Raw genomic sequence first — 24681 nt, 5'->3', positions numbered from 1 at the left:
ATATGTAGCAGTGAGGCTTATTAATAAGGCAGTAAGATTACTTACAGATTACTTACAGTAAACAGATTACTTTCAGAACATATTGAAATCCTCAATGAGATCCTCAGATCATCGTACTACCAGAAAACACATAAGCATGATGAGAATTGCCTCTACGTGTTTGTAAGATGTTTATCTTCCTATATACTGTATGTAGCTAAATGTACACATCAGTTTCAAATTATATATTATGCTCTTTCAGAGAGCAGATAATTTTAACGATATTTGATCTTTGACTAGTCCTGTGCCAAAGAAAGTCCACTGACTTTGTTCCACAAAAATTCCAAAGGCAGGAAATGGGTTTGTTTCCTGACTGGATAAACAATGTATAATTAGTTTACTGTATACAGGCTTTGGCATGGAAACCCAGGTGTAGATGCTTTGGGTTCACGGTCATACATGAGGCTATTAAACAAGCCTAACTGCAATGTCTTGTGCTTTCATTTGCAGAAATACGTTGTTGTGGTTTGAGAAGTCTGTTTGATGAGTCAATTTACATAGTCTGTAAATTGATTTTGTTGGTTGTTTTTATTAGGATTTTACTGGATCATACAACACATGATGATCTTTGGTGCCACATTATTATTAATTTGCTTGATACTTTCACCTAAAGTGACATACAGTTTTATCCATTTATACAGAATGATCTCTGAAGGGTACAACAGCAAAGTCCCAGCTGCGATTTGAGCAATCAACATTTCTATTATGAGTACAGAACCCGAATACCTACTTCTAGATTATTAAATGCATTTAACCAAAAATACATAAACATAAGTACATTATTCAACATTTAGAACTTGAATTTAATGATCTGATTGTAATTATCTTGCAGGTTCTTCTGTCCTATCAGTTTTCAGTAACTCATTGAGGGGCCAAGAGGGAGGATCAGTTACTGTCCAGTGTCGCTATGATTCATACTATGACACCAGTACAAAATACTGGTGCAAAGGAAGGGAATGGAGCACCTGTAAGACTGTGAAAGTGTCAGTCAGAGACGATCCATTCCACAGAGTGTTCACTATGACTCTGAACAGTCTGTAAAAGAAGGATGAAGACTGGTACTGGTGTGCTATAGAGAGAACGGGTGTTGATTATGGTATTCCCCTGTACCTCGCTGTGGACAATGGTAAGTAAGACAATTCCTTTATGTCTCTAGAGAAGACAATGAGAAACTTGTAGATCAGGCTACCCTGATGCATAACTGCATTCGTTCTTCACTCCATAGAGACGCATTTCTCTATATCTTGGAATGTTTTTAATTTGTGTTAGAGGAAAGAGCTCTTGTTTAGCATGATTGCCTGGTCTTGTCTGACTGCTGAACATGATAAATGAGCGTGATAAATGAGAGGGGCTGATCTCTCACTGTCTGTCCTGCCTGATCTACAGAGCCATGTGCTGTCTGAGAGATGACATCATGGAACATGTGGGTCTTGAAATAGGAGAGTTTTCTATATCATTCACTGTGCAACAAGGACCAGGAACAGAAATAATTGCACTGTTTTTAGATAAAGCCCCTTATGTTAACAAGTAACTTTAAAGAAATACTAATTTTATCTACTCTTTTTTTAGAAGTCTCTTACTGGTATTTCTTAACTTTTCTTCAGCAGCAGTCACAAAAAGCCCAACCTTTGAACAGATACCACCAATAACAGTAGTGACCATCAAAGACAGTGATACCACCAAAGGCAGAAACAAACCTTCTGAGAAAACCACAGTAATGCCACAGTAAGCAATTATGGTACAATCTTCACAATAGACTCCAGCACAGTTCTGATGATTGTTCAAAAGTGGAAAAAGCCAGCTTTTTAGGTAGCTAAAAGGTAAAAGTTAGAAAGCTAGTCTTCTGGAATTTTGATTGCATTTGAACATTTACAGTACATGATCCATTTAAAATAATTGATAAAGACCTCTAAAAAGCTTGTGAGCAACAACTTGAAAGCAAAGACTCAGAGATTTTGTAGTGGTACTATATCAAAGAAGGAATCATATGACCCTTGGTGTCCTAAGCTAAACATTAAAGTAGCTTTAGAGCCCTGTTTTTTCAAATGAAGAGCAGTGATAGTAGTGATGGAGCCAGGGGGCAGGTGTGTCTCGGGGGTACACAGCAGTTACAAGTCAGTCTATGAGACAGTGCAAGCTGCTCTGTGCAACAGAGAAACAAAGAAAAAGGGAAGAACAGTGTGTGGGTAATAGAGGTAATGGTCATTTTCAGGGTGAATGAAGAGGTTTAGTCAAAACAATAATAGAGTAATAAAATAATAAAAGTTAAAGCAAAAACCTCTTCTTTGGACAATGTGTTTTTCCTAAACTAGAATTATATTAACAAGCATGGTGTCTTGTTGATTCACCCTGCTTCCTCACACTTTTGGATAGTAAGGTCAATACTCTCTATACGTAGTTTGCATGTTGTCCACATGGCACTGTCCAATGTGCAACAAAAAGTCATTTACCCCTTGCTGCACAAGGGCGAATCTATGACCATAAGCTGATAACAGGTGTGTGCACTGAAAACTTTTCTTTTGAATACTGAATTGCCAGTTTTATTATGCATGTCTATTCATTATTTTTTAACTATTATGAGTTTAGATTCAACAAAGCCCTCAGTTATGCTTCTGACAGCTGCTGTAGAAACTTTTGAGGCTTTTGTGGTAAGATCATATTTCATATAATAAACAACATATTTTTGTGCTTTGTTAACACATCATTATTGAACATCAGAGTGGTGCAGCCCTTGCATGCATATTATTATTATTATTATTATTATTATTATTATTATTATTATTATTATTATTATTATTATTATTACTTTCAATCAGGAACACTGTTAATTTTTCCCAATCATAAGACCCTCTTCTACTCCTGAACACAAATACATTCCATGATAACTATTTCAATTTCCTATTACGGCTATTTTTAAATAGGATTTCAGTTTACAGTCTATTTATTCTGGGAGATATCGATGTCAGTCAGAGCCACTAGAGGGCAGCGTAGGGCTACTCTAGAGAAAGAGTACAGCGCTAGAATTTGCTGAAATTGGAAGTTAGGAATCTAATTAAGCTGAGTTTTATTATGTTTTTTTAATAACTAGGTAAAGGGGTCTAGTCTTGTAGTGACACCAGTCCTTTGGTTAGGTTAAGTTGTTCAAGAGCTGACACAGAAGTGGACATCTTAAAAGGCTCAGTGCTCACCCTTAGGATCAGAGTGTGATATAACAGGTAGACCTTAATGGTTTAACACAGCATTAAAGGAAAAAGAGGCCAGGGCTTCTCTGGCGTAGAGGTAACAGCTCTTTAAACTTCAGCCACTGGTTCTGGCTGAAGCTAACCTGTTGAATTTGGGACACATAAAAGAGGATGGACGCAGATTTCCTGGCAGTGCTATATTCACACAGGAGTTTATTAGGAGACCCTCTCTGAAACAACAATGTTCATCAGAACAGCTGTAGAGTGTATTCTGGAGAGAATGAGCACTGTGAAACCAGGAGTCAGGAACAGGTTCAGAGACTGTGATGGGAATATATCAGAAAGCAGGACAAGTCGTTATTGGTAAGAATTAGAACTTTGTGGGTTAATTTTTGGAGGTGCAGTATTAATCAAAGCCAATTCACTTTTCAGTTCTGTTTAGTTGGGGAGACATGCTGTTTTTGTGTAAAACATACAACAAGTGGACATGAGGTACAACAATCTTTTAATACCATTTGTCTTAAAATGTTAAAAGAAGATGTGCAGATGACCTCGACAGGAGAATTACAAAGGCTACACTGCAAGATGAAAATCTATTATCAGCACTACAAACAGAAAAGCCAGGTTAGAATTTGTAAAGAAGTACAAAGATGAACCACAACAGATGTGGAAAAAGTTTAATGGACAGTCAAAACAAGATGACGATACACGTTTATCTAAGTGACAGAAAACAAAAGTGTTGAAAACAAGAGGAATGGCAAATGCTAAGCATACCACCATTGGTGGAGGTAGTGTCATGACCTAGGCACGCATGGTTGCTTCCGGAACTGACTCACTGGTCTTTACTGAAGACTTACAGTAACTGATAATGACAGCATAATGAATTCTGAAGTATACAGAAACGTCTTGTCTGCCTGCATCAAAAATGTCTCAAATACTTATCCTCAATGGGGATTCTCCCAGCAGCAATACAATGACCCAAAATATGCTGCACATTTAACCAAGGGGTTCATCAGGAAGACAATGTGGAAACTTTTAAACCGGTTAAGTCAGTCTCCTAACTTCGAAAAAACTCAAACAAACAACAGCTGAATATAGGTGCAGTTAAGGAGCTGGCAAAGCTTTTCAAATAAATATATCAAGAGTCTAATGGTGATGATGATGGTTCACAGACATAAAGCAGTCAGTGCATGTAAAGGGTATGTGACAAAATACAACCTTTACACTAGTTTAATTTACTTTAAGTTAATTTGTCCCAACTCTTACGCACATTTGAGATTGGTAGGGGGATTTGACATAAAAATATTTTTGATCTAATTTGGTTTAATCTATATGCACAAAACTATCCAGAAATAAAAAAAACTGAAACACTTGTGCCTCATATTTACCTGAAGTACAAATTTAATTTCATAGTAAATGACAAATTTAAGTTTACTGAACTCTTACGTATGCTTTTCACTGTGCAATGTCCCTAATCTACATTCAGACCACAAAAGCAAGATTTATATGCCAAGCTCGACCAAATGCTTTGTGGATTCCCAAAGGAGAATAGATCTATTCTACCTGGAAACAACTCCAGAGTTGTAAGGAATGCCACTCTGGAATAAATCCATTAGCAAGGAGGGAGTTGGAAATGTCAACTTTTCTCCTTAACAAATGCACTGTGTTACGAAGTAGTAGTCAGGACCCTATGCAGAAACCAGAAAATGCACTGTGTTACGAAGTAGTAGTCAGGACCCTATGTAGAAACCAGAACGATATCCAGAGGCGTAGTTGAGTGAGCAATCCAAGATTTAAAAGCCATGGGTAATCAAGCCAGGCAAAAGTACAAAACCAGAAGCGGAGCCGGAAGCCGAGAGTCAAAACCAGTACAATCAGTATAATGCCAAAACCGAAACCAGGAGACGTAGTCGGGGAACAAACCAGGGTCAGGAAGCCAATAAACAACTAGAAAGTCACAGCAATAGGAAGAGTAGCTCTAGCCAGGAAACACCTAATACTGAGCAGAGAGAAGTGTGTAAAGCAGCCTTAAATAGGCTGAGGTAAATTGGCTAATTAGGAACCGTGCTAGAATGCGAGGTGGAATGATGAGTCCTTCAGGGAAGTGGCGTAACACACTGAGAATGGCTCTGCCATCATACACAGTACACTCTCTTTCATCACAAACTCAAAATCACATGTTGACAACACTATCACCTATTTTACTGAGTCATTAGTCTTAACCTGGAATCACAAAAATGTCACAAAGATAGGATCTCATAACTGATGGACAGATAACAGTCTCATTCACCCATTTATGGTTATCAACCATAATGAGTACAAAGAAACGCTTTGGATTTTCTACCATGAAACAGCATGACTGGTATGACAAAGATGTCCGGTTGGTTACTTTTATTCACAAATAAATGTTTTTTTTGTGTAGGACAGAGGCGCTCAAACAGGCAGAAGAAGCTGACCCACCAACAAGCAAAGTGGGGGGGGGGGGTTCAAAGGAGAACTTGTGACTTGAAGGACAGCTGGTGGGCATGATATGATCATGATATGATATGAAAACATCTTGCAGACATAAATGATATCTGTGTCCTGACACAAGATTAAGGTCTGAAGAACTGAGTGTTACTCTCTTTGATATCTCAGGATGGGGGGGTACAGTATATGATCAAAGAAAAGGAAGGCTTCAATGTCAGGTGGAAGGAACAATTTGAAGAACTATTATTCAATCAGGAATCCACTGTCAATAGAAAGACAGTATATTAATTTCCATCCCACGGTATCTAATTAGAGGTGAGCTTGGAACTCTTCATAAGCACTTCATAAGGTGATGAAAGTCATGCAAATAAAGAAAAACAAAGCAGGAGGAGATGATTAAATTCAGCAGATGTTTTTAATCAGATTGAAATGGAATAAACACTACAATTCCATGCCCGCATTACACAAATCTGGAATCAAGAACTAATATGAATGAAATATAGGTAAGGATTGTGGCAGTTTTCAAGAGGATCAGTCTGGTAATGGAAATTATACAGTGGAATCTATTGGTTATTTTGTGTGAAATAATTTCTCCTGAACCACCTCAGGATCTTGCTGAAAAGAATCTCTCAGAATTATAATTTGGGCTCAGATCCTGAAGATGCATGGCCAACATACTGTAATTTTACAGCCAGTTACTTACAGAAACAAGGTTGAGAAGCAGAATTTCTGATTGATGTGTGTCCCACTACCTTACCTAACCTGTCAGTGGCTCCTCTCTCCAGTCATGATCCGTTCTGGTTGGTGTGGGCTGTTCTCCGTTGGTTCCTGCTGGCAGCTCTGCTGCTCTCTGCATTTCTGGTTCCTAGGATGTTTCACAGGTGAGGACACTGATGAAACACTGCAGAACAGGAAGGAATTGTAGGGAAGTTCAATGTTGAGTGAAAGACTGGATCTAAGGGTAGAACACAGCTGTCCTGCTATGGCCAAACATTAGCTTCATCACCTAAAGAGGCTACTTGGCAGTAGAATGACCAGCCTGTAGCCTGGTCTCAGAAGCTAAGCAAGGCTGGGCCTGGTCAGTAAATGGGACCTCTTAAATTCTCTAAGCAAAACCATGTTCCTTCTGTAATTCAGAATTAGCCCCAAACAAATCAGTATCCTAGGGTGACAAACTAGAGGAAAATCAAAATAACAGCCAAATGGTATCATTTTTTCATTTTTTTGTTAAAGAAAGACCAAAGATGTCATCTTGACAGTACATTATTTTCAGCAGTTCAATATTTTTTTTTCATGGCTCTTTCACAGATCCCTGGTGTGCAGTCTTCTCTCGCATTGCCACACAAACAAGAAGACGAAGAGACAAGAAGAAGCACAAGGTTTAAATAACCAGGAGCTCAGCTGCCAGGAAACAGGATGTCGAAGACTGGCAGCAGGGCTCCCGCCAGATGGCTTTCAGGGCTGACTGCCTGTCACACTCAGTTTGACACGCAACTGTAGGAAGTGTTGTCCTTCAGATGAGAAATTAAACCAACATCTTGACACCCTGTTCTTTAAAGTTCACAAGACACTTTCTAAAGGTGAAAGGGTGCTAATCCTGTATCTTGGCTAATCTCCACTCTGGTCTTTTACAATCCGGCTTTAAGATCCCTCTTAATTCAACTGGTGAAGCAATTTCTGTAACTTCTGATCTGAAGCGCTGTGTACAGTAGTTGGGCTGCAGGGTGCATAGTGTCATAGCCAGAACACTGATGTTAATACCATTACTCTTAAATGTGCCATGCGATTTTCAATGATTAAGTCATTGGGAACTTGGTTTAAGATCTCATTTAAAAGATGGCCCCTCTAACAGCAGGGCATTTGTTTATGTAGCATGGGCCTGCTAGTAGCAGCTGCCAAACAGAGCCTCAGACACTTGTGCAGTAGTTAGTTTCTCCTGATGTATATCAGTCACTAACTGTGTTATGGGGTAATGGTCTGGAATGTACATTCTTAAATGAGAGCAAATAGTAATTTAGTTGTAGTATAAAACAGTGTGTCAGTAGATGTAGGGGAAAGAGGTTAATTGGTTTTAGATTGGAGTAATTTCTGTCTATAAGGCATAGCATTTAAGAGGTGGTAGCCACTGTTGCTAACATACCTTCTAATTTATTATTTTGTACAGTTTTTATCAATATGTTTTTTGAAATAACATAAGGATGTTCCCTGATTTTTAAAATTTAGCTATTTTGAAGTATGTGAAATACAAGCTTGATCCTTTTGCCAAAGATAGGGGTCTCACATTTCCAGATTCTTGTACAAAATGAAGAGCACCACCTTTTGTTCCACAAACTCCAAGTAACACCAACACTTTACTTAAGTAAAACATTTTAATCTGGAGAGAACTGTAGATTTTTGTAGGATAAATAGATTTAGACCTTAACATGAAAGTTTACTTAAAATGGCAGGGCTAGTGATTTGCCTTGCTTCAGCCAAAACACCTTCGCTCAAAGGTTCTCTTTCAAGTTATTTCTGCCCTGTAGCTTCAGAGGAGTGATGAAAGGAAGTTCTTCTACAGAGAATGGCTGTTTTATTAAAACAAATTCATTAAAGACTTATAGGAGCTGTTTGGAATTAAATTAAACTGTTAATGTGTAACATGATAGAATAAAAGATTTTCCCCTATAAAACTGCAGTCTCAGTAATGTCTATATGTTTCTTAGCTTTTGAGAAGATCTGTACCATTATACACTTTCTCAGGATAAAATGAACAATGCATAAGCAATGCAGGTTAAAATAAACTATACACTGTGCATTCATGTGAATTAACCTTTTACTAGGTAAGTAGTACTTTTGGTTTAATGAGAAGGCTTTTTCTACTTTACAAAATTAGAAATGGGGAATAATAAATGATCTTGAGGCTGGAAGAGGGATTACATTAAATGATGCTTGTTAGCTGCAGTCTTTTGTCAATCTTTAGAGGTACTAGCAAATATCAAGCTCCACCTGACTCAGCCGGCCACTGGGAGAAGAAGAGATCCATTTGCGTCATTGTCTGAGATGGAGAAAATCAAAGAGAGAATATCAAGGATATCATTTTCCTCTGATTTTATTTCCGTGTGGCTGATAAATATTTAAAAATCATGTCTTCCTTATTACGTAATGACCTGCTGGTCTGTATGTAGAATAATGCATTGAATTACATGTATTTATCCTGAAACAAGCTGAGAATCATTTACTGTAGGTTTATTGCTTTGTTGTTACAATGGTTTCACAATCTATTTATATGGACAAGATAACAGCCATTTCTTTGCCAGATTTGTCAATTTAATCACATAGTTTTTTAAAACACTTAACAGATTTGCATGTCAAATGAACCATTTTCTGACTTCAAGGAATGATCATCCTGACATCAGGCAGGATGAGTGTTGGCTAATGTCCCTTCGGGCTAAGTGACAAATCCCGCTGGCAGTACCAAGGGTGGTAACAGAAGAAAATATAGGCCTGACAAAAAAGTTTACGCAGTGCTCTTGTGAACAGAAAAAAATATGAAAGAGAAAAGACTCAATATTGGACAAAGACACACATCAATTTCCAGTTTCTTTGGGGAATTTCTACCCTAATTTGGTACACATCCTTAACAGCAACTGCAATGCCTCAGACTTAATGCACATCTGTACCACGCACTTTTTAATGGACTACCGTGTTGTTTTCGGCACTATATGTTTATTGTTCTGTTGTTGTTATTATTTATTATGTTTGTAATGTATTGTCTACATTGTAGGTGTTGTCTGTTGTACTGTGTCATGTGCTGTACCGTGGATGTCCCAAGAGATTAGCATGAATAAGAATTCCAATGTACATGTACATACATATGGCAATAAACTTCTTTACTCTACTCTGTGATCCTCTAACAATTTTGGAGAAACTGGTCTTCTATAAATCCTAGCCTTGCCAGAGTACACAGACACAGATACACTCACCATAAACACTAAGACAAGATCAGACACTACACAATGAGTTCCCAAAATACCCAACCTCTGCCCCTAGCTCCTAAACCTGTGATGAGTCAAGAGATGTCTCCATGGCCGTTTTGTCCCGGCTAGAATGCAAACCCTATTCCGTGCATAATTATATGTCACGGTCTGTGCATGTGTTTTGTTAGGGGAACCACAATTCAGTACAGAACTAAACATGGAGGTGATTATTACCGTACATGTCACATAAGTCCGACAGGACGAACCGTGGAATGGCAGGAGAGCGATAAAGACCCTATGCGTATCAGCGAGACGGAGGTTAGCCCGGGCTCAGCTGTTCAGGAGAAGCCGTATAGAAACCTATGCCCTCAGGCCAAGGACAGGAGTGACCTGGTGCTAAGCAGGCCTCAGGGCAACTGAACAACAACGCTGAGCAAGTAGCAGCGCAGAAGCAGGAAATAAATAGGCTACACAACAAGACACACCAGAAAGTCATGAATAATCACAGGGAACTAGGAACAGAAGGAACGTAGAGCACCCTCTGGGTGTAATGAGCGTGACAGTATGAGAGTGGATGCAATTGAAACCCCTTTGTGTTTCAGGAGCTTTAGACAATACGGTATTCTGATAATTGGAGTATTTCTGTAAAAAATAAAAGATGCATTTTAATTTTGGGGAATGCCCTAAAGTGCTCTATAACTCAGGGGAATGCATTTAACATGCCCCCTAAGTCAAGGAATGTCTCTAATGCAACCTTTAATTTGGGAGAATAAAGTACCTGTATTGAGAAAATGCTTACAGGGCATCGTGCAAGTCAAGATAATGCCTTTAAATTGCTCCCATGCTCAGGAGAAATACAACTAATGTGCGTCCTATGTTAGGGAAATAGATTGACAGAGCCCCCTATCATGGGGAGATTACCTTTCACACTCACCTTGTTTTGATGGAATTCCTGTCACATTTTGCTGTAGGGTAGCATGGAGGTGCAGTGGTTAGCATTGGGGCTCTTGGTTTAATTCTGGACCAGGTGTGCTGTCTGTATGGAGTTTGTACGTTTCCCTATGTTCATGTGGGTTTCCTCCAGGTGATCTGGTTTCCTCCCAAAATCCAAAGACATACTAATAGGTTAATTGGCTTCTGGAACTGGTTTGAGTGTGTGCCCTGTGATGGACTGGTATCCTATCCAAGGTGTATCCCACCTTGTGCTGGTTGCCTGCTGGGATAGACTCCAGTAACTCCATGACCCTATATTGGATACATTGGTTAGAAAATACAGTAGATGAATGGATGTCCTCTTTAGTCAGCAACCTATACTACTATTACTGATTGTAACCTTTCCAATTATCTCTTGACCCAGAGCAGAAAGATTCATCTTCTTGTTGTAGTGGATCAACATACAAACTGCACTTAAAGCTTTATTATTAAATGTAGAGGCTTGATGTAGTTTCCTTCGCTGTACTTTCTTTTGTGGACAATCATGTTTTTATAGCCATTGCTAGGATTTCTTTGTGCGACAGATGCTGTCAGCCCTGCTCAACAGAAAATGTGTGAGTTCACATGTAACACCATTTCTGTGGGACTGTTCATGTGAAGTCCAGTAATGGGATAGCTGGTGTGTATTTTACATCTTGGTCTGAAGCGACAAACACTATTTGGGTTGGGGGGGTTGATCAGGCTATAAGGGTCAGTTGCCAATGGCCAATTTTTTCAGCTAGTCAGTATAATTCCTTACACTTATACAGCGCCTTTCTGGACACTCCACTAAGAGTGCTTTAGAAATAATGGGACTCCCCTCCACCACCACCAATGTGCAGCACCAACCTGGATAATGCGACAGCAACCATAGTGCGCCAGAACGCTCACCGCACGTCAGCTATCAGTGGGGAGGAGAACAGAGTGATCAAGCCAATTCATACATATACTATAGTTTGCCTGATTTCTTATTTGAATTTTTTATTCAGATTTTTACGTTTGTTTTTTGAGATTTAAGCATTTGGGAGCTCAATGCTACAGTATATTTGTGAGGGGCAGTTGAGCATTTTTACATATCCTTTTCTGTCTGTTTATATGTAGTCATCAGCAAAAAATGAGCTTATTTTTCTTCTGTCATTTACTCAGGTGCTCTCTGTTACGTATGTCCCGTTATCCTTAGAGCCGATTGTGCTTCACTACTTTGTAAATATCTTTAAATGACAGTTCATAATGCGGTGTCCTATAAAGTGCATCTTAAATCACACATAAAGTGTAACAAAGTTCAAATCACGTCTCTTCTTCGGTTCCATCTGCAGGCGGCATGTTTTCACATTTCAGAACCCTGAAGCCATCGCTTATTCCCACGTGTTGAAGAAAAAAAGGTGCATTTAGCGCTTGACAGAATATGATAGGCAGTGGTTTTATAAGAACTATTCAAGGTAATTTCTGTCCAGTGATTGTAACTCTTAATAAGAGTCTTAGTGCAGCTTAATATTGATATTATTAGCTTGTGCTTCCTAAACACTCGATTCGCATTTTCTAAACTGCGAAGGGGGTAACCTCAACTTGGTACAGTACGTGTGAATTTTGGAAATCTGGTTCCATGCATTTCCGCTCCAGTGTCCTTTTCTCCGCTTTCCGATAGGTCAGAAAGCTCATTTTTTAGGCGGTAGACCTGCCGCTCATTGGCTGTCTCGTAATAACATCATAGTGGGCGACAAACGGGCATTTTATGCGGGGTGATTCTTACACTGATTGGACCCATTTTAAGTCCCCTAAAAGGAGTTAAACCTTTTAATTGGATATGAGGGATATCCATCAAGGATGAAATTCTCTGGGCGCTGAGGTCAACAGCGTGATTGCAAAAAGGCGTTGTTTAGGACCCTATTCCATTCACTGATTGGTGTAAAGCGCCGTCGCTTTTACCAAGTCTGCAATCTAATTGGACAGAAGGGAAGTCACTCAGTTGTCCTGCTGTGCGATTGGTCAGTAGTGTGCAGGGAGAGGCGTGGATGTGCAGAGTACGAAGAACTGTTACTAGGAGGGCGGACCAACGCGGAGAAGAGACCGCAGAAAAGACCTCAAACAAACTGAGTGAAACACACGGCTAACGGTGAGTGAGTCGAGCAAACTGGAGCATTTACCAAGAATCGATAGACGCTGGGTTAGTGTTGCACCCTGAGGTGTGATAGGGGTGCCTGTCTCTGAGCTTGGACACTTGTGTCTAGCTACACAGTGCTGGATGAGTTCGCAAATCCGTACTTGTGCAATGCGCAGGGGCCATATGGCCGTGAGCTCGTATCGTAAGACCTGCAGTCTGTGCCACTATTATTCGTGCGTGTTAGTGTAGATTACTGATGTTTATTTGTGGATTGCCTAGGTGATCTGCATGGTGTGTCCTTCTTACTTTTGCCAGTCTGAGTCGCGAGTGCCAAGGCAGAGATTGAACTGCAGCGCCTCGGTGCAGTGCGCTACCTCCTGCAGCGTCTCTGTAAGCGCTGACAGACTGCTGCGTAACTACCGAAATACATTCGGTATTCCCCATCATGAAACGTCTTAATCAGGAACACATTGGTTAGGTGTTATTGAAAATAAATTAGTAGCAGTGCTGTTACATTAGGAAATGCGGGTCCACAAGAAGAATAAACATGTTCAAAAAGTTAGGGGTCTCAGTATTTCAGGAATATTTTAGAGAATGCACTGCCAAGATTATTGTCGCTGCGGTGTAAGTCACTTTTCTTTACTGGACTTTACTCCCAAGACAAACGGACTGTCGGTGGGTGGAGTAGCTGGACACTCACGATGCTGTATTCATTTGTAGCGATTATACTGCACTGAATAGGACCCCACTGTACTGTACTAGCTGAAATGCAATGTGCTGTTGCACGTTTGCTGTCGATCTTTACGGATAAGTACGTTTCTCATAAGCACACCTCTTGAACACGTTGCCCCCTCTTGACCATGATTAACTATGACAAAAATGCGTCCAATAATAAAAAGCAGTTCTACTTTCTGCAGTAATAATAATAATAGTAGAAAGAAGAGGAGGAGGGATTAAGGGTGTTATTAGAGGAAGCTCTCGCAGTCTCTCTGTCTCCAATAGGATTACTATCCAATCCCTCCAACAGATTACTGCTGCAGTCAGGAGTCAGCAGTCAGGCTGGAGAACTGTGCAGAGTGGTAGGGGCCCGTTCGAGTTAATTCTACTAGCGGCGCAGTAAGCGCTTGGATCTAGTGCGATGTGTTCGGGTGGCCGCAGTGGGGGTTAAACACTGTGAATTCCCCTTTCGAGTCTGAGCCATAGGCCGGGAGGAGGTGGGCTTGGCCGAGACCAGCAGAACTTTCATGGGCTGATGAGTGTAAGTGAGGTTGTAGTTCTGTGATCCTACAGTACTTGGTAGGAAATGCAAGCATGCTCAAACTGCCCTACCAAAGACCTAATGAACCACACAGTAAAGTTGTTTTTTTATAAATGTGCTCAGGAGGACTGGAATCCCCTGGAGTTCACCAGCTGTGTATTGAGTCATTACCACTCGGTGGAATGTTTAAGGCAACAGACCTTGATATACTGTATAATGTCCTTGTGCTTGTCAAAGTACAGTTGTCCTGTGTAGCTTGACAACCTCGTTATTTATTTATTACTAGCCTTTCCTCTTGAAAGCTCTGGTGTGGATTTACACTAATGTGTCATTTTCTCCATTTATAATGCCAGCCCAGCATATCACCATGTTCTTTGGGTATTCAAGACTTGGTGACGTGGAGAAACTGCAATGCGCAGATGGCTGCTGTAATTGATTTTAGTGGACCAGTAGGAGGTGTTCTTCTTTCTGAACCCAATTTTACAAACCTGGTTCCCCAGTATGATGACCAGAGATATTGTACTGTAGGTGTTACTGTCATTTGGATAAGACATCAGACTGAGGTTTGACTTATTGTTTAAAAATTCCTTAGCATTGTTTGTCAGAGTTGGGGTATCCTAACTAAATTCCACTCTGTGCTTGTGCAGTCTGGCCTTCCCAAAGGTTTCCTCTTATTTGATTGGTGTAGCGGTTTTTCACTTCTGCCCCTGATCGGGGCAGTTGGTATAGAATGGCTAATGTGCATCACCAGGCAGGTCCTGGTGACTGAAATGAGTCCCCTCCTACATGTAAAATGGTTTGGGATTGAAAACTCTATATAAATGCTGGAAAATATCAGTATAACAGCACATATTATGTCCTATTGTAAATTATTGAAATCAATAGAATATGTTGCTTTTTTATGTGTCTTGTTTTAGTATATTGTTTTTTGTTGATTGTGCATGTATAACTAGACACTAGACTCAAAACTTTCTTGTTTAGAAGGACCTTTACTTAACTGGCTCTGTTATATACCCCTCTGCTCCTACTGTATACAGTATCCCCATCCATTGTCTCCTCCCATTGTGTATTTTCATTGTGCATATCATATGTATGTTTTTATTGTTGTTTTAAAGTGTTTTGAGAAACCACCTTTAAAGGCGCTATCTAAATTAAAGTTTATTATTATTATTATTATTATTATTATTATTATTATAATAACAGGCTTCAGGTTGGGCCTGAATTGAATCGGAATGCTGTGAAGTGAGAGCCTGATGTCCGTGCGTGGTGGTGTTAGCAGTTTGGTTGATAGTATGCTGCGAGGTGAACTGTGTGGTAGCACTGTATGTGTGCGAGTGCTGACTCTTGGTGTGGCTGCCTGGTGGTCGCTAGGCCTTACTTTTGTAACGACACCGGTGCTGTTCTTGTTTGTCTGGGATCTTACACTGTGGATATAATACTCTTAATTAGGCTGTTTTTGGAATTGTTCTGCTGTGGTGCTGATAGACTAAGACTTGTATGATAGATGATAGTCTGCTAGAAGAGTATGCCTGTAGTCAGTGGACACACCTTGAAGGTCAGTTTCAGTTTCCTGTGTTATAAAAGGTTAGTTATTAAAGGGTTACGTAAATTGGAGCTGGAAAAGATGTTTTCCTTCTCTCTGTTGGCAGTGCTGTGTTATGTTTGTCCCTATGATTATCTGATGGGTTAGGTTGGTCGCTTTGGCGATAATTCAGTTGCATGTCAAGGGATTTCAGCCTGTTCTAAGCATTTTGAGATGTAATCTGTGTATTGGCCCTGTTCCATCTGGTTTATTGATTTATTTGTTTTGTCCTCCTGTGAGCACCGTGTGGTGTTGCTCCGTTTCTCTTTTAGGTTGCCTGTTGTGTTGAACTGCTAGACAGGTTATATAATGTGACCCAAGCTTTTCCCATATTCGGAAACAGCCAAGTTAGAATCACTGGTATCACTAAAATAAAATGCTGTATCAAGTCAAAGGGCCAGATTAAAAAAAAAAAGAAGACATCTTTTAAGATGAGACATAGCAGTGTCTAGTTCGGGGTGACTTTGATTACCCTTCTTCAAAGGATTTTAACTGTTGAGTTTGTATTTATGAAAGAGATTGCTTGTTAACTCACCTATCCTGTCTCAAGACTACAGACAGATTGTCTTCACAGGATGGTACATTTGCTTATTTTTAAGTTATTTTTAAGGCACTTCAATTTAATACAAATTCAGTAAAGTGTAGCTCCAGAGTAGTTAAAGGTAAAAACAGTAAGATGTTAAAATACGTTTTCAAAAAGGATGTGGTGACTCAGATTTGCTGAGGAAGAAGTCTGTAATTTGGGACTGTACGTATCACCTAAAGGTCTTTTTTTAGGGACTGGGGCAGTGAGAACACGCTGGGCAGCAGATCTGAGAGAATGATAAGGAATTCTCCTCCTGTCACTGGATGGTTTAAATAATACATTGCATAGCTGTCTTGTGTTACACTCTTTTTGTTAAGTGCATGAAAATAACACCATGCACCAGAGCTCAGAACTTAAGGCCCTGTGTAGTCTGGGTAGAATTCACCAATCATGTCCTGGACATTGTGTAAAATTACCCCAATGTAATGGTTAAGTAGAAAATAGTGACTAAGGTTAATTTTAATTTTGGTGATAATGTTTCAAGTATTATAAAGACTTTAATTTCCAAATTAAAAGTGTGATTTTATTTAAGTGATGTCTTTTTTCTTCTTATCCTCATGAATGAGGATTCATATCAAGGATTGTAGTGTGCCCATTTAAAAAAATATATGGAAAAACAAGATTACCAGATTTACTCACATGGCCGATGGCGCTGGTCGGCGTCCCCGGCCTTCTTTTGACATATTCGTCACCCTGCCTTGTGTCGTTGGTCTGACTGTGCTTCCCTGGCCCCTGTAATTGATAAAATAGATGTATGAAACTGTACAAGGGAGAGATTAGAGGGACAGCTGGATACAAGAGGCCTGTTATGTTCCCCTTCACCAGACTAACCTCACTTTTTGTGTTGAAAACTTTTTTTCCCCCCCAATCTGTATTTCATTTACTTTTACTTGTAAATGTTAAGTTTTCCGGAAAGTTCTTAATGCGTTGCAGTTCATGGCCAGTAGCACAGCTTTCATTCTGTCTCCTGGCCCAGATCTTCAGCCAGTGCTGTGTGTGTTGTGTAACAGTGCAGTGTTTGCGCTGTCTGGTACAGGGGCTGCAGTGTGCTTTGGCAATAATCATAGGGTTGAAGACCGCAGTGGAAGTGTGTGTGTCTGAGAGAAGAGAGGACGGAGGGTGACATATAGGGGGAAAACAGAGTGAGAGGAGGTGGCAGAGAGAGATGGGGTGGGGGGGGCTAATCCCTTTCTGCACCAGATGTGTAAGTCTCTGTCAGTCGTGTGTACGGAGGGTGGGGGTGGGGGTGGGGGTGTCAGCACAGTCTAACAGCTGGGACTCTGGGGACTGAGCGCTGTCATTTTTAGTGTTCAGTAATAATTAAACTGAATAAGTAAGTAAACTTATTCAGTGTAAGATATATTAAAATCTCACAACTCTCAACCTCTTTTTCTCCATAGGACACCGTTTTCATTTCCACATGAAAAGAAAGTAAACTGTTTCCCTCAGTCCGGAGCTGCTGCGGTTGGGGTTTTCTCCAAGTCTCATTTGTCTTTTCTCCATCAGATAAGCGTAGCTGGACCCGCAGTTGGTGGAGAGGATGTCACAGAGTGGGAGGGAGTAGAGCAGAGACTAAAGAGCAGGGGAGAGAGAGCTCAAGGTTTTTCATTCTTTCAGATTTAATGCTCATTAGTTGCTTGGCAGCCATTTTTACATTTTCCTGATTTTCACTTAAGTTTTTGTAAGAGGTCATTTGTACTTCTAGGTTCTGTTTTGCTTTCAGCTGTAGTCTCGTGAAAGTACGGTGCTGGTGTTTTGATGGGGAGATGGAGCGCAGAAGTGTAGGAGTGAGTAAGAGGGGAGGACAGAAGAGAGAAGACGGAGCTGTAACTGTTGTGGCAATAAAAGTGTATACAGATGATAAAACACCTTTTGTATCTGTGATCTACAGACAAGGAAGAGAAACTGGAAATTAGAAGAAACAAGAAAGAAAAGGAGTCACCTATGGAGTGTAGAACCTGTTTCTGATTAGTGTGCTTTTGTGTTATGTGAAAATAACTTTTCCTGTTGTGTGTTTTTATGGATTTTATTTTCTCCTTGTGGTCCAGTCTTCCTGAGTAGCTGTAATGAATTGCAGTTCAGTGTTGACTGCTGGGCTTTGGCAATCCTGGAATTCACTGGTCATGCCAGTGAAGCACTTTGAATCAACTAAAGTGAGAGGAAAAAGGGGGGGAGAGTAGGGTTGGTAAGTTCCTGTGTTTTAATACAATAACTGCTTCCTCTTCCAGTTTTTCTCAAAGACGCACTTTTCTCCGAACAACCGTGTCCTGCCACACACGCTTGGCTTGTATCTGTCATGTGGGAAAACCAGGGGGAAAAAAGAGAAAACCAGGGAGGGCAGCTGTGAGTCTTTGTCACGTCATCAGCTGTATGTGGGGAGAAATTAAGGAGAAACGGCTTTCAGAGGAGCAGTAAAATTGTAATAGAAGCTTCTGACTTTCCTGGTGAATCTCCTCCCACTAGAGTGCCCGTGGTCAAACTTTGGCAGGGGGATAGTGCTCAGACTCCGTTTGAGATGTTTCAGTTTTTGCCAGATGTAGACTCTTGCTTAAGTCTTTTCTTTGAAGAAATAAGCACAAGAATACTTACTCCTATTATCTCCACATTTAGTCTATGCAAAGGCGCTAAGGTAAAAGTTCACAGTGTACTTGGCAATATGTTTCCTTGTGCTGCTGCTGCTTCCAGCTTGGAAAAGAGGCAAAGATCTTCATCTCGGCACACACTCCAGACTGAGAGTCTGAGCTGACTGCCAGGTCTGGGACCAGTCCTCGTCTTTGAATTCCACTTCTGTTTCCAGATGAGTTCCCGCCTTGGACTGTCAGTTATGGTGCCACAGAGCACTCAATCAGATATCTGGCTTGATTTTCCTGGGATAGTGCAGGCTGTGAATGTGAATGTGACGGCTGTTTGAATTGATTCAGTAGCACTTTGAGGTAACAAAGGAGATGTGGGGCTCCTGAGAGGCTCCACCTGTGTCTTTGCCTGTTTAGAGGGCAGGTTTTATCCATTTGCCTCAAGATCACACTTTCACTCCTGATTAGGCTTTGCCCAGCAGCATAAAAGACATTGGCTGAGTGCCCCTTAAGGGGGAGTGTTGTAACGAGGTATTGAAATAGGTGGGTCTCAGGAAAAACGGACACCAAGCGATAACCATACGATACAAAATCATGTTTATCTTAACAGTGCACAGAAAATAATATCTAAAATATAAAACAACCATAAGCTTCTCTTTGAGCTGCTAACCCAATCTTCCATAGTCCCTCTCTAATAATAGCTGTTGCAGCTAAGCTGCTTACTGGCTACAAAACTAGGTTTGTCTCAGAGACTCTTCCATAAACTCACGCTATCAATTCCCCTGGGTTTGTCAGTCAGTCTGTTCTGTCAGGTGCAGCATCTAACAAAGGTTCTTGCTCACCCCTCAGCCTGTAGAGGTTGATATAATTTGCTTCCTGGTTTTAAGTGTGACCTTACCAATCATCTTCCTCTATCTGGTCAGGTGACTGAGGATGGCAGGTCAGTGGGGAATGTGGTTCACCATTCACCATTTGGCTCAGGAGCTCTCTTGGTGGGAGTGTAATGTGAAAAGTGTCTGGAAGCTTGACGTTGCAGATTGGCTCTTCTTGTGCTAATACAGTATAGGCTATTACGACCAGTAGCAGAGAAGTAAAGAGAGGAACTAATACAAATGGCCAAACTGAAAGCATTTTTTAACACATCTGATGTTTTTAGAACTGATTTGTTGGTCCAAACCAAATGTGAATTTTCTTTGAAGACGTTAGTATTGATTAGGAAGTGATTTTGCAGGTCATGATTGGAAGGAGGCGCGAGAGACTAAGCTTGGAGATGAGAGGGTGCCGTGTGTGTCAAGTCTGCAGCTGTGCTGTGAATGGCCCTGCCTCGTCTGCTCTTGGGCTGGGGTCCAGGCGGTCAGTGTGACAGTGAGTCAGTGTGCTGCTCCCCGCTCAGTCAGCACTCTAAACTGGGACTGCAGTCACAGAGGGGGAATGGCTGGCAGCTGGGGAATGGCCCTGTGTGCACTGGGCCGCACTGGTGTGCGCGCGCACACACACATTTGCTGAGGTACCTTTATCCAGTGAGATGCCGGAGCCTGCAGGTTAATTATGGTCTGGGAAAGTGTAAGAAAGACCTTTCCAAGTTCATCTGATTGTTCGAACAACCAACTCGTCTGGGATTCCAAGACTGTTAATCGTCTTGTATAGTTGGACAAGAAACAGAAATGAACTTTGGGAGCTGTATTTCAGTCATCTTCCCCTTACAGATCTTAGGCACAGGAGGAGAAGGGGGACATTTTCATTCAGCTTTGCAAGGGGCCTGGGCTTCCTGTAAAAATGACATTTTACAAGATAAAAACTAAATGAGTAACAATGTGAAAGTAAACATAAACCATATTAATAAATAGGAGCTTGTGATGGTTCAAGATGAAGATTAATTTGGGGGGAATTCCAGGCATATTACATGCTTCAGATGGGACCAATTTAATGATTCATCATACTCAATGAGATTTTTGGAAATATCGTGTGCTTAATGTGCCAGATGATTGTCTTTGTATTAAACAGCAGCAGTTTGGAGTGATGTGAGTGGAATATGGGGAAACTAAATGCACACCCCCCACCTGGAAGTACTGTTAGGAAAGGAAAGAAATTCAGTTTTACAGCTTACTGATAAATAAGTACAGTAAATGTTTTTATTTTTGTCAAATGTTTTTAGTCATCAGCACTCAGTTGAATGGTGAAGACCACTCATTTAAGTGTTAAAAACACCAGTTACTGTCTGATTAAAAAAAACACCAGGTGAGTTGGTCCTTTGTACTGACCTGTGACTTTCATAGTGCCTTTGAACAAACTAAAACCATAGCTTCTCCCATAGCAAGATTACTGGCCAGCTCACAAGGCCAGCAGATATGGCCAGCAGCCATATCACCCTGCAACTCACAACCGGAAACCCACTGAAGCTAAACAGGTTTGAGCCTAGTCAGTACCTGGATGGGAGACCTCCTGGGGAAAAACTAAAGTTGCTGCTGGAAGAGGTGTTAGTGGGGCCAGCAGGGGGCGCTCACCCTGGGGTTTATGTGCGTCCTAATGCTCCAGTATAGTGACAGAGACACTATACTATAAAAAGGTGTTGTCTTTTGGGTGGAATGTCAAACCGAAGTCCTCACTCTCTGTGCTCATTAAAAATCCCAGGGTGTTTCTCGAAAAGAGTAGGGCTGTAACTCCGGCATCCTGGCCAAATTTTCCAGTGCCCTTACCAATCATGGCCTGCTAATAATCCCCCTCTGTGAATTACTCTTTTCTCCTCCCCACTGATAGCTGGTGTGTGGTGAGCGTTCTGGTGTACTATAGCCGCTGTTACATCATCCAGGTGGAATTATAGAGGGGGTTACAGTACTGGGGTGGTCTCCGTTCTCAGTGACCCCTGTGGCCTCCCAAGCGCTGGTATACATGAAGTACTGTTGGAGAAGGATGCCAGTCTTCCTTGGCAATGAACCTAAGGTACGCGGCCGTGGCACCTGCGACGTGTTAAGGCTTAAAGGCGGGCAGGAAAGAGGACCCTCCACATTTACTCTGCACTGCCTCATTCTAACCTGTGTGTGCTCCTGGAGTTCGTAGTCATGGGCCGAGTTGTGAAACACACGCAGTTGGTTATTTTGAACAGTAAATAGCACATAGCTAAACATGCAAATAGCAATTAAAAAAATATATCAAAAGGGAAAACTGAAACTGCCCATTCCGACTTGTGGCTGTAAAATGCCACATACTGAGGTATGGTTTTTTCATTGGATGAGTACTGTGGAAGGTGAAGCCATGTCACATTGAGAACGAAGTGTGTTTGAGCACCTTTTCGATTGGCTCAGGAGTACTCATACCAAACTTGTGCACCTCCACTGCGTTTGTGAGGGGCTGCCAGAGAGTGGGCACCAGTGCGCATCTCCTATGGGTCAGAATCGTGGTGCTGGATTGGGTATCAGGTTAAAGATTTTTTTTTAAGTATAGTAAATTCTATCAAATTGATTTAGCTATATAGCTTTCACTTGCTAATAGTGGGGTCAAGTTTGTATTACAAATGAATAAAAGTCTTTCCTGTTGTGAAAGACTGAATGCATCACTGGCATGTTACATCTTGCTCAGCCTCTGCAGATTATTTAAAACCACCCTTTCACTGTTTCATTGTGAAATTACTCAGAATGAAACTATGTATATTATCATTAGAATCTGTGCACCTGCCTTACTAGTATCCCACATAGTGGCAAGTCTTGTTTTTTGTTAACACCTGGAATATACTACTGCGTTTCTGCCAGATGTCTGGTGATCAGGTCACCTAGAATGCCAAATAGAGGTTTTCACTTGTCTGGCATATTGTAATAATGTTGTGTGCAGTATATAAATGAAATATCTGTGGAGCCCTTTGTAAGGGAATATACAACATTTCCAATAACACTGTACATTGTTAAACAGTAGAACAATGGAATGTAGGCAGTCATTGGGGGTGCATGGAGGTACAGAGGTAAGAGTATGAAAGATTAGCAGGATTAAAGTGATCTTGCTGGTCATCTTCATACCCCACAGGGGGATTAACTCTCTTTCAATGGTTTTGATTTCTACAGAACCAGAGAACTTCAAAGGCCGACTTTCTCCTGCTCCGGTACGTGCTTTTCTTCAGCTCCCTCCTAATCCTTCTTCTGTGAATCCAGAAGGGTTTTTTACAACACAGGACAGCGAGAGTTCACTCATGTCTGCTCTGAAATACATGTCAGAGTTCTGTATTGGCTCTGTCAGTTGCTCTGAATATCTTTGACACTTTTATTGTCTTTTGAACTTGAGTTAGAATTGATTTTGTTTTGATGCACTTTGTCATGATCAGAGTTCTGTAATTGAGTTTGAAATTGAGAAAGGAGATAATCCAGACAGTATCGTATCTCTCTGTGCTGAGAGATGGGTATAAGTATTGTAACATTTACTTGAGGTCAGGACTGTGAGTTTGATAATACATGGTACAGTAGTGCATAGAAATGTGACTTTCATTCTATGAATTTGCAGCAGGCCTGAGAGATGTGTACTCACTGCACTTTTAATGAGGTTTGCCGTATTGTACTTCTAGCTATTCTAGTTCAAACCTTCACACTATGCTGTGCTGACCGAACACTCAAAACAATGAGAATAATTCATCATTAGCTGTTTATTTCCTCTCTTTCCTGCTGTGTGGTACATTCCTGCTCTGGCACAGGCTGGCCTTTTTGCCCTACGCATTCTGTTCTGTGTCTGGGCACAGCCTGAGCACATCAGCTCTCTCCTTTACTGTTTAAAAGCCACGCGTTTCTGTGGTTTTAAAAGTTCTGTTTGGTCGTGTGAGGGGTGTCTCTTAGGAAACCAACCTGCCGTTTGTGGCTTTATGTTCGGCCTGAAGCACTTTGCTTCATTTTGTAGATCCAAGGGTAACTGTTGTAGACATGACAGTGTGAAAGTTAGGAGGTTCCATTCTCATAGTATTTAAGTTTAATTTACTGAATACTGATTCCTGGTAAATTGGCTGAACTGAGTTTGGACATTTAAGTTTAGATCAAACTGAGGGTGTCAATACTTTTTTCCATCATCCAGTTAATCACAGTATGTTTGCTACTTGCACGGATGAATCCATTTTCAGTAACGTACAAAAAGATCTATTACTGAACAAGCAAATTAGTACAACAACCCATGTATTAATAATTTAGAACGCATAGTTACTTAATGGAACATTTTCAGCATTTGAATTCTTTATAAGCTAAAAGCAGTTTGCTTCTCTCATCATTTGGCATCAGTTTGTGTTTTCTATATTGAACTCTCCGCATTCATTCGTGTTTTTTGCTTTGGGTGGAACCTTTTATTCTCTTGAGAAAATCCTGATGCCATTTCCTTCACTGGAAACTGTTTGCACAAGACTGAAGGAGCCTATTTTGCGTCTGTTCTTCAATATTGTCATGACATCAAAACACAAATTGCCTTCTTGAAGTTGAATTGATTGTTCACGAAATAGATGACTTCTCACCCATCCTAGCGTTAATCCCGCATCAGCAGGGTCCATTTGGTGGTTTGAACCAAATCTTTGAGCTGACGTTGCCGTTAAATGCAACCAAGAAATACTCCAACTGGCGCGTCGCTCTGCCTGCCGTCAGAGGGGGGGAGGAGAACATAGTAATCTAGCCAATTCATAGAGGGGGATTATTAGGAGGCATGGGAAATTTGGCCAGGACGCCGGGGTTACACCCCTACTCTTTTTGAGAAACACCCTGGGATTTTAATGAGAGCCAGGACCTCGGTTTTACGTCTCATCCGAAAGACGGCGCTTGTTTATAGTATAGTGTCCCCATCACTATACTGGGGCATTAGGACCCACATGGACTGCAGGGTGAGCGCCCCCTGCTGGCCCCACTAACACCTCTTCCAGCAGCAACCTTAGTTTTTCCCTGGAGGTCTCCCATCCAGGTACTGACCAGGCTCACACCTGCTTAGCTTCAGTGGGTTGCCAATTGAAAGTTGCA

At 41.0% G+C, this 24681-nt stretch overlaps 1 protein-coding gene and 1 long non-coding RNA gene across 12 annotated transcripts in view; both read left to right on the top strand.

The window, feature by feature from the left end:
• Positions 1-1106: 1106 nt before the first annotated feature.
• On the top strand, positions 1107-7558 carry LOC148657230 (uncharacterized). Its single transcript, XR_015940901.1, has 3 exons — positions 1107-1165; positions 6476-6571; positions 6999-7558. It is a non-coding gene; the product is annotated as an uncharacterized LOC148657230 (long non-coding RNA).
• A 5037-nt stretch (positions 7559-12595) lies between these two features.
• The window catches only part of LOC148657229 (microtubule-associated protein 4), a 99855-nt gene continuing 87769 nt past the window's right edge, over positions 12596-24681 (top strand). For 7 of the 11 annotated variants that reach the window (XM_088643193.1, XM_088643194.1, XM_088643197.1 and 4 more), the window contains exons 1-2: positions 12597-12731; positions 22771-22808. The gene's annotated coding sequence lies outside the window, so the exon portion shown is untranslated. Of the gene's footprint in view, positions 12732-13746; positions 13799-22770; positions 22809-24681 lie in introns of all 11 variants that reach the window. The other 4 variants (XM_088643191.1, XM_088643199.1, XM_088643201.1 and 1 more) reach the window with 4 other exon arrangements.

Source organism: Lepisosteus platostomus, chromosome 8 (genome assembly GCF_059453375.1).
Source record: "Lepisosteus platostomus isolate fLepPlt1 chromosome 8, fLepPlt1.hap1, whole genome shotgun sequence".
Classification (NCBI taxonomy): Eukaryota; Metazoa; Chordata; class Actinopteri; order Semionotiformes; family Lepisosteidae; genus Lepisosteus; species Lepisosteus platostomus.
This window is presented reverse-complemented; position numbering and strand designations above follow the sequence as displayed.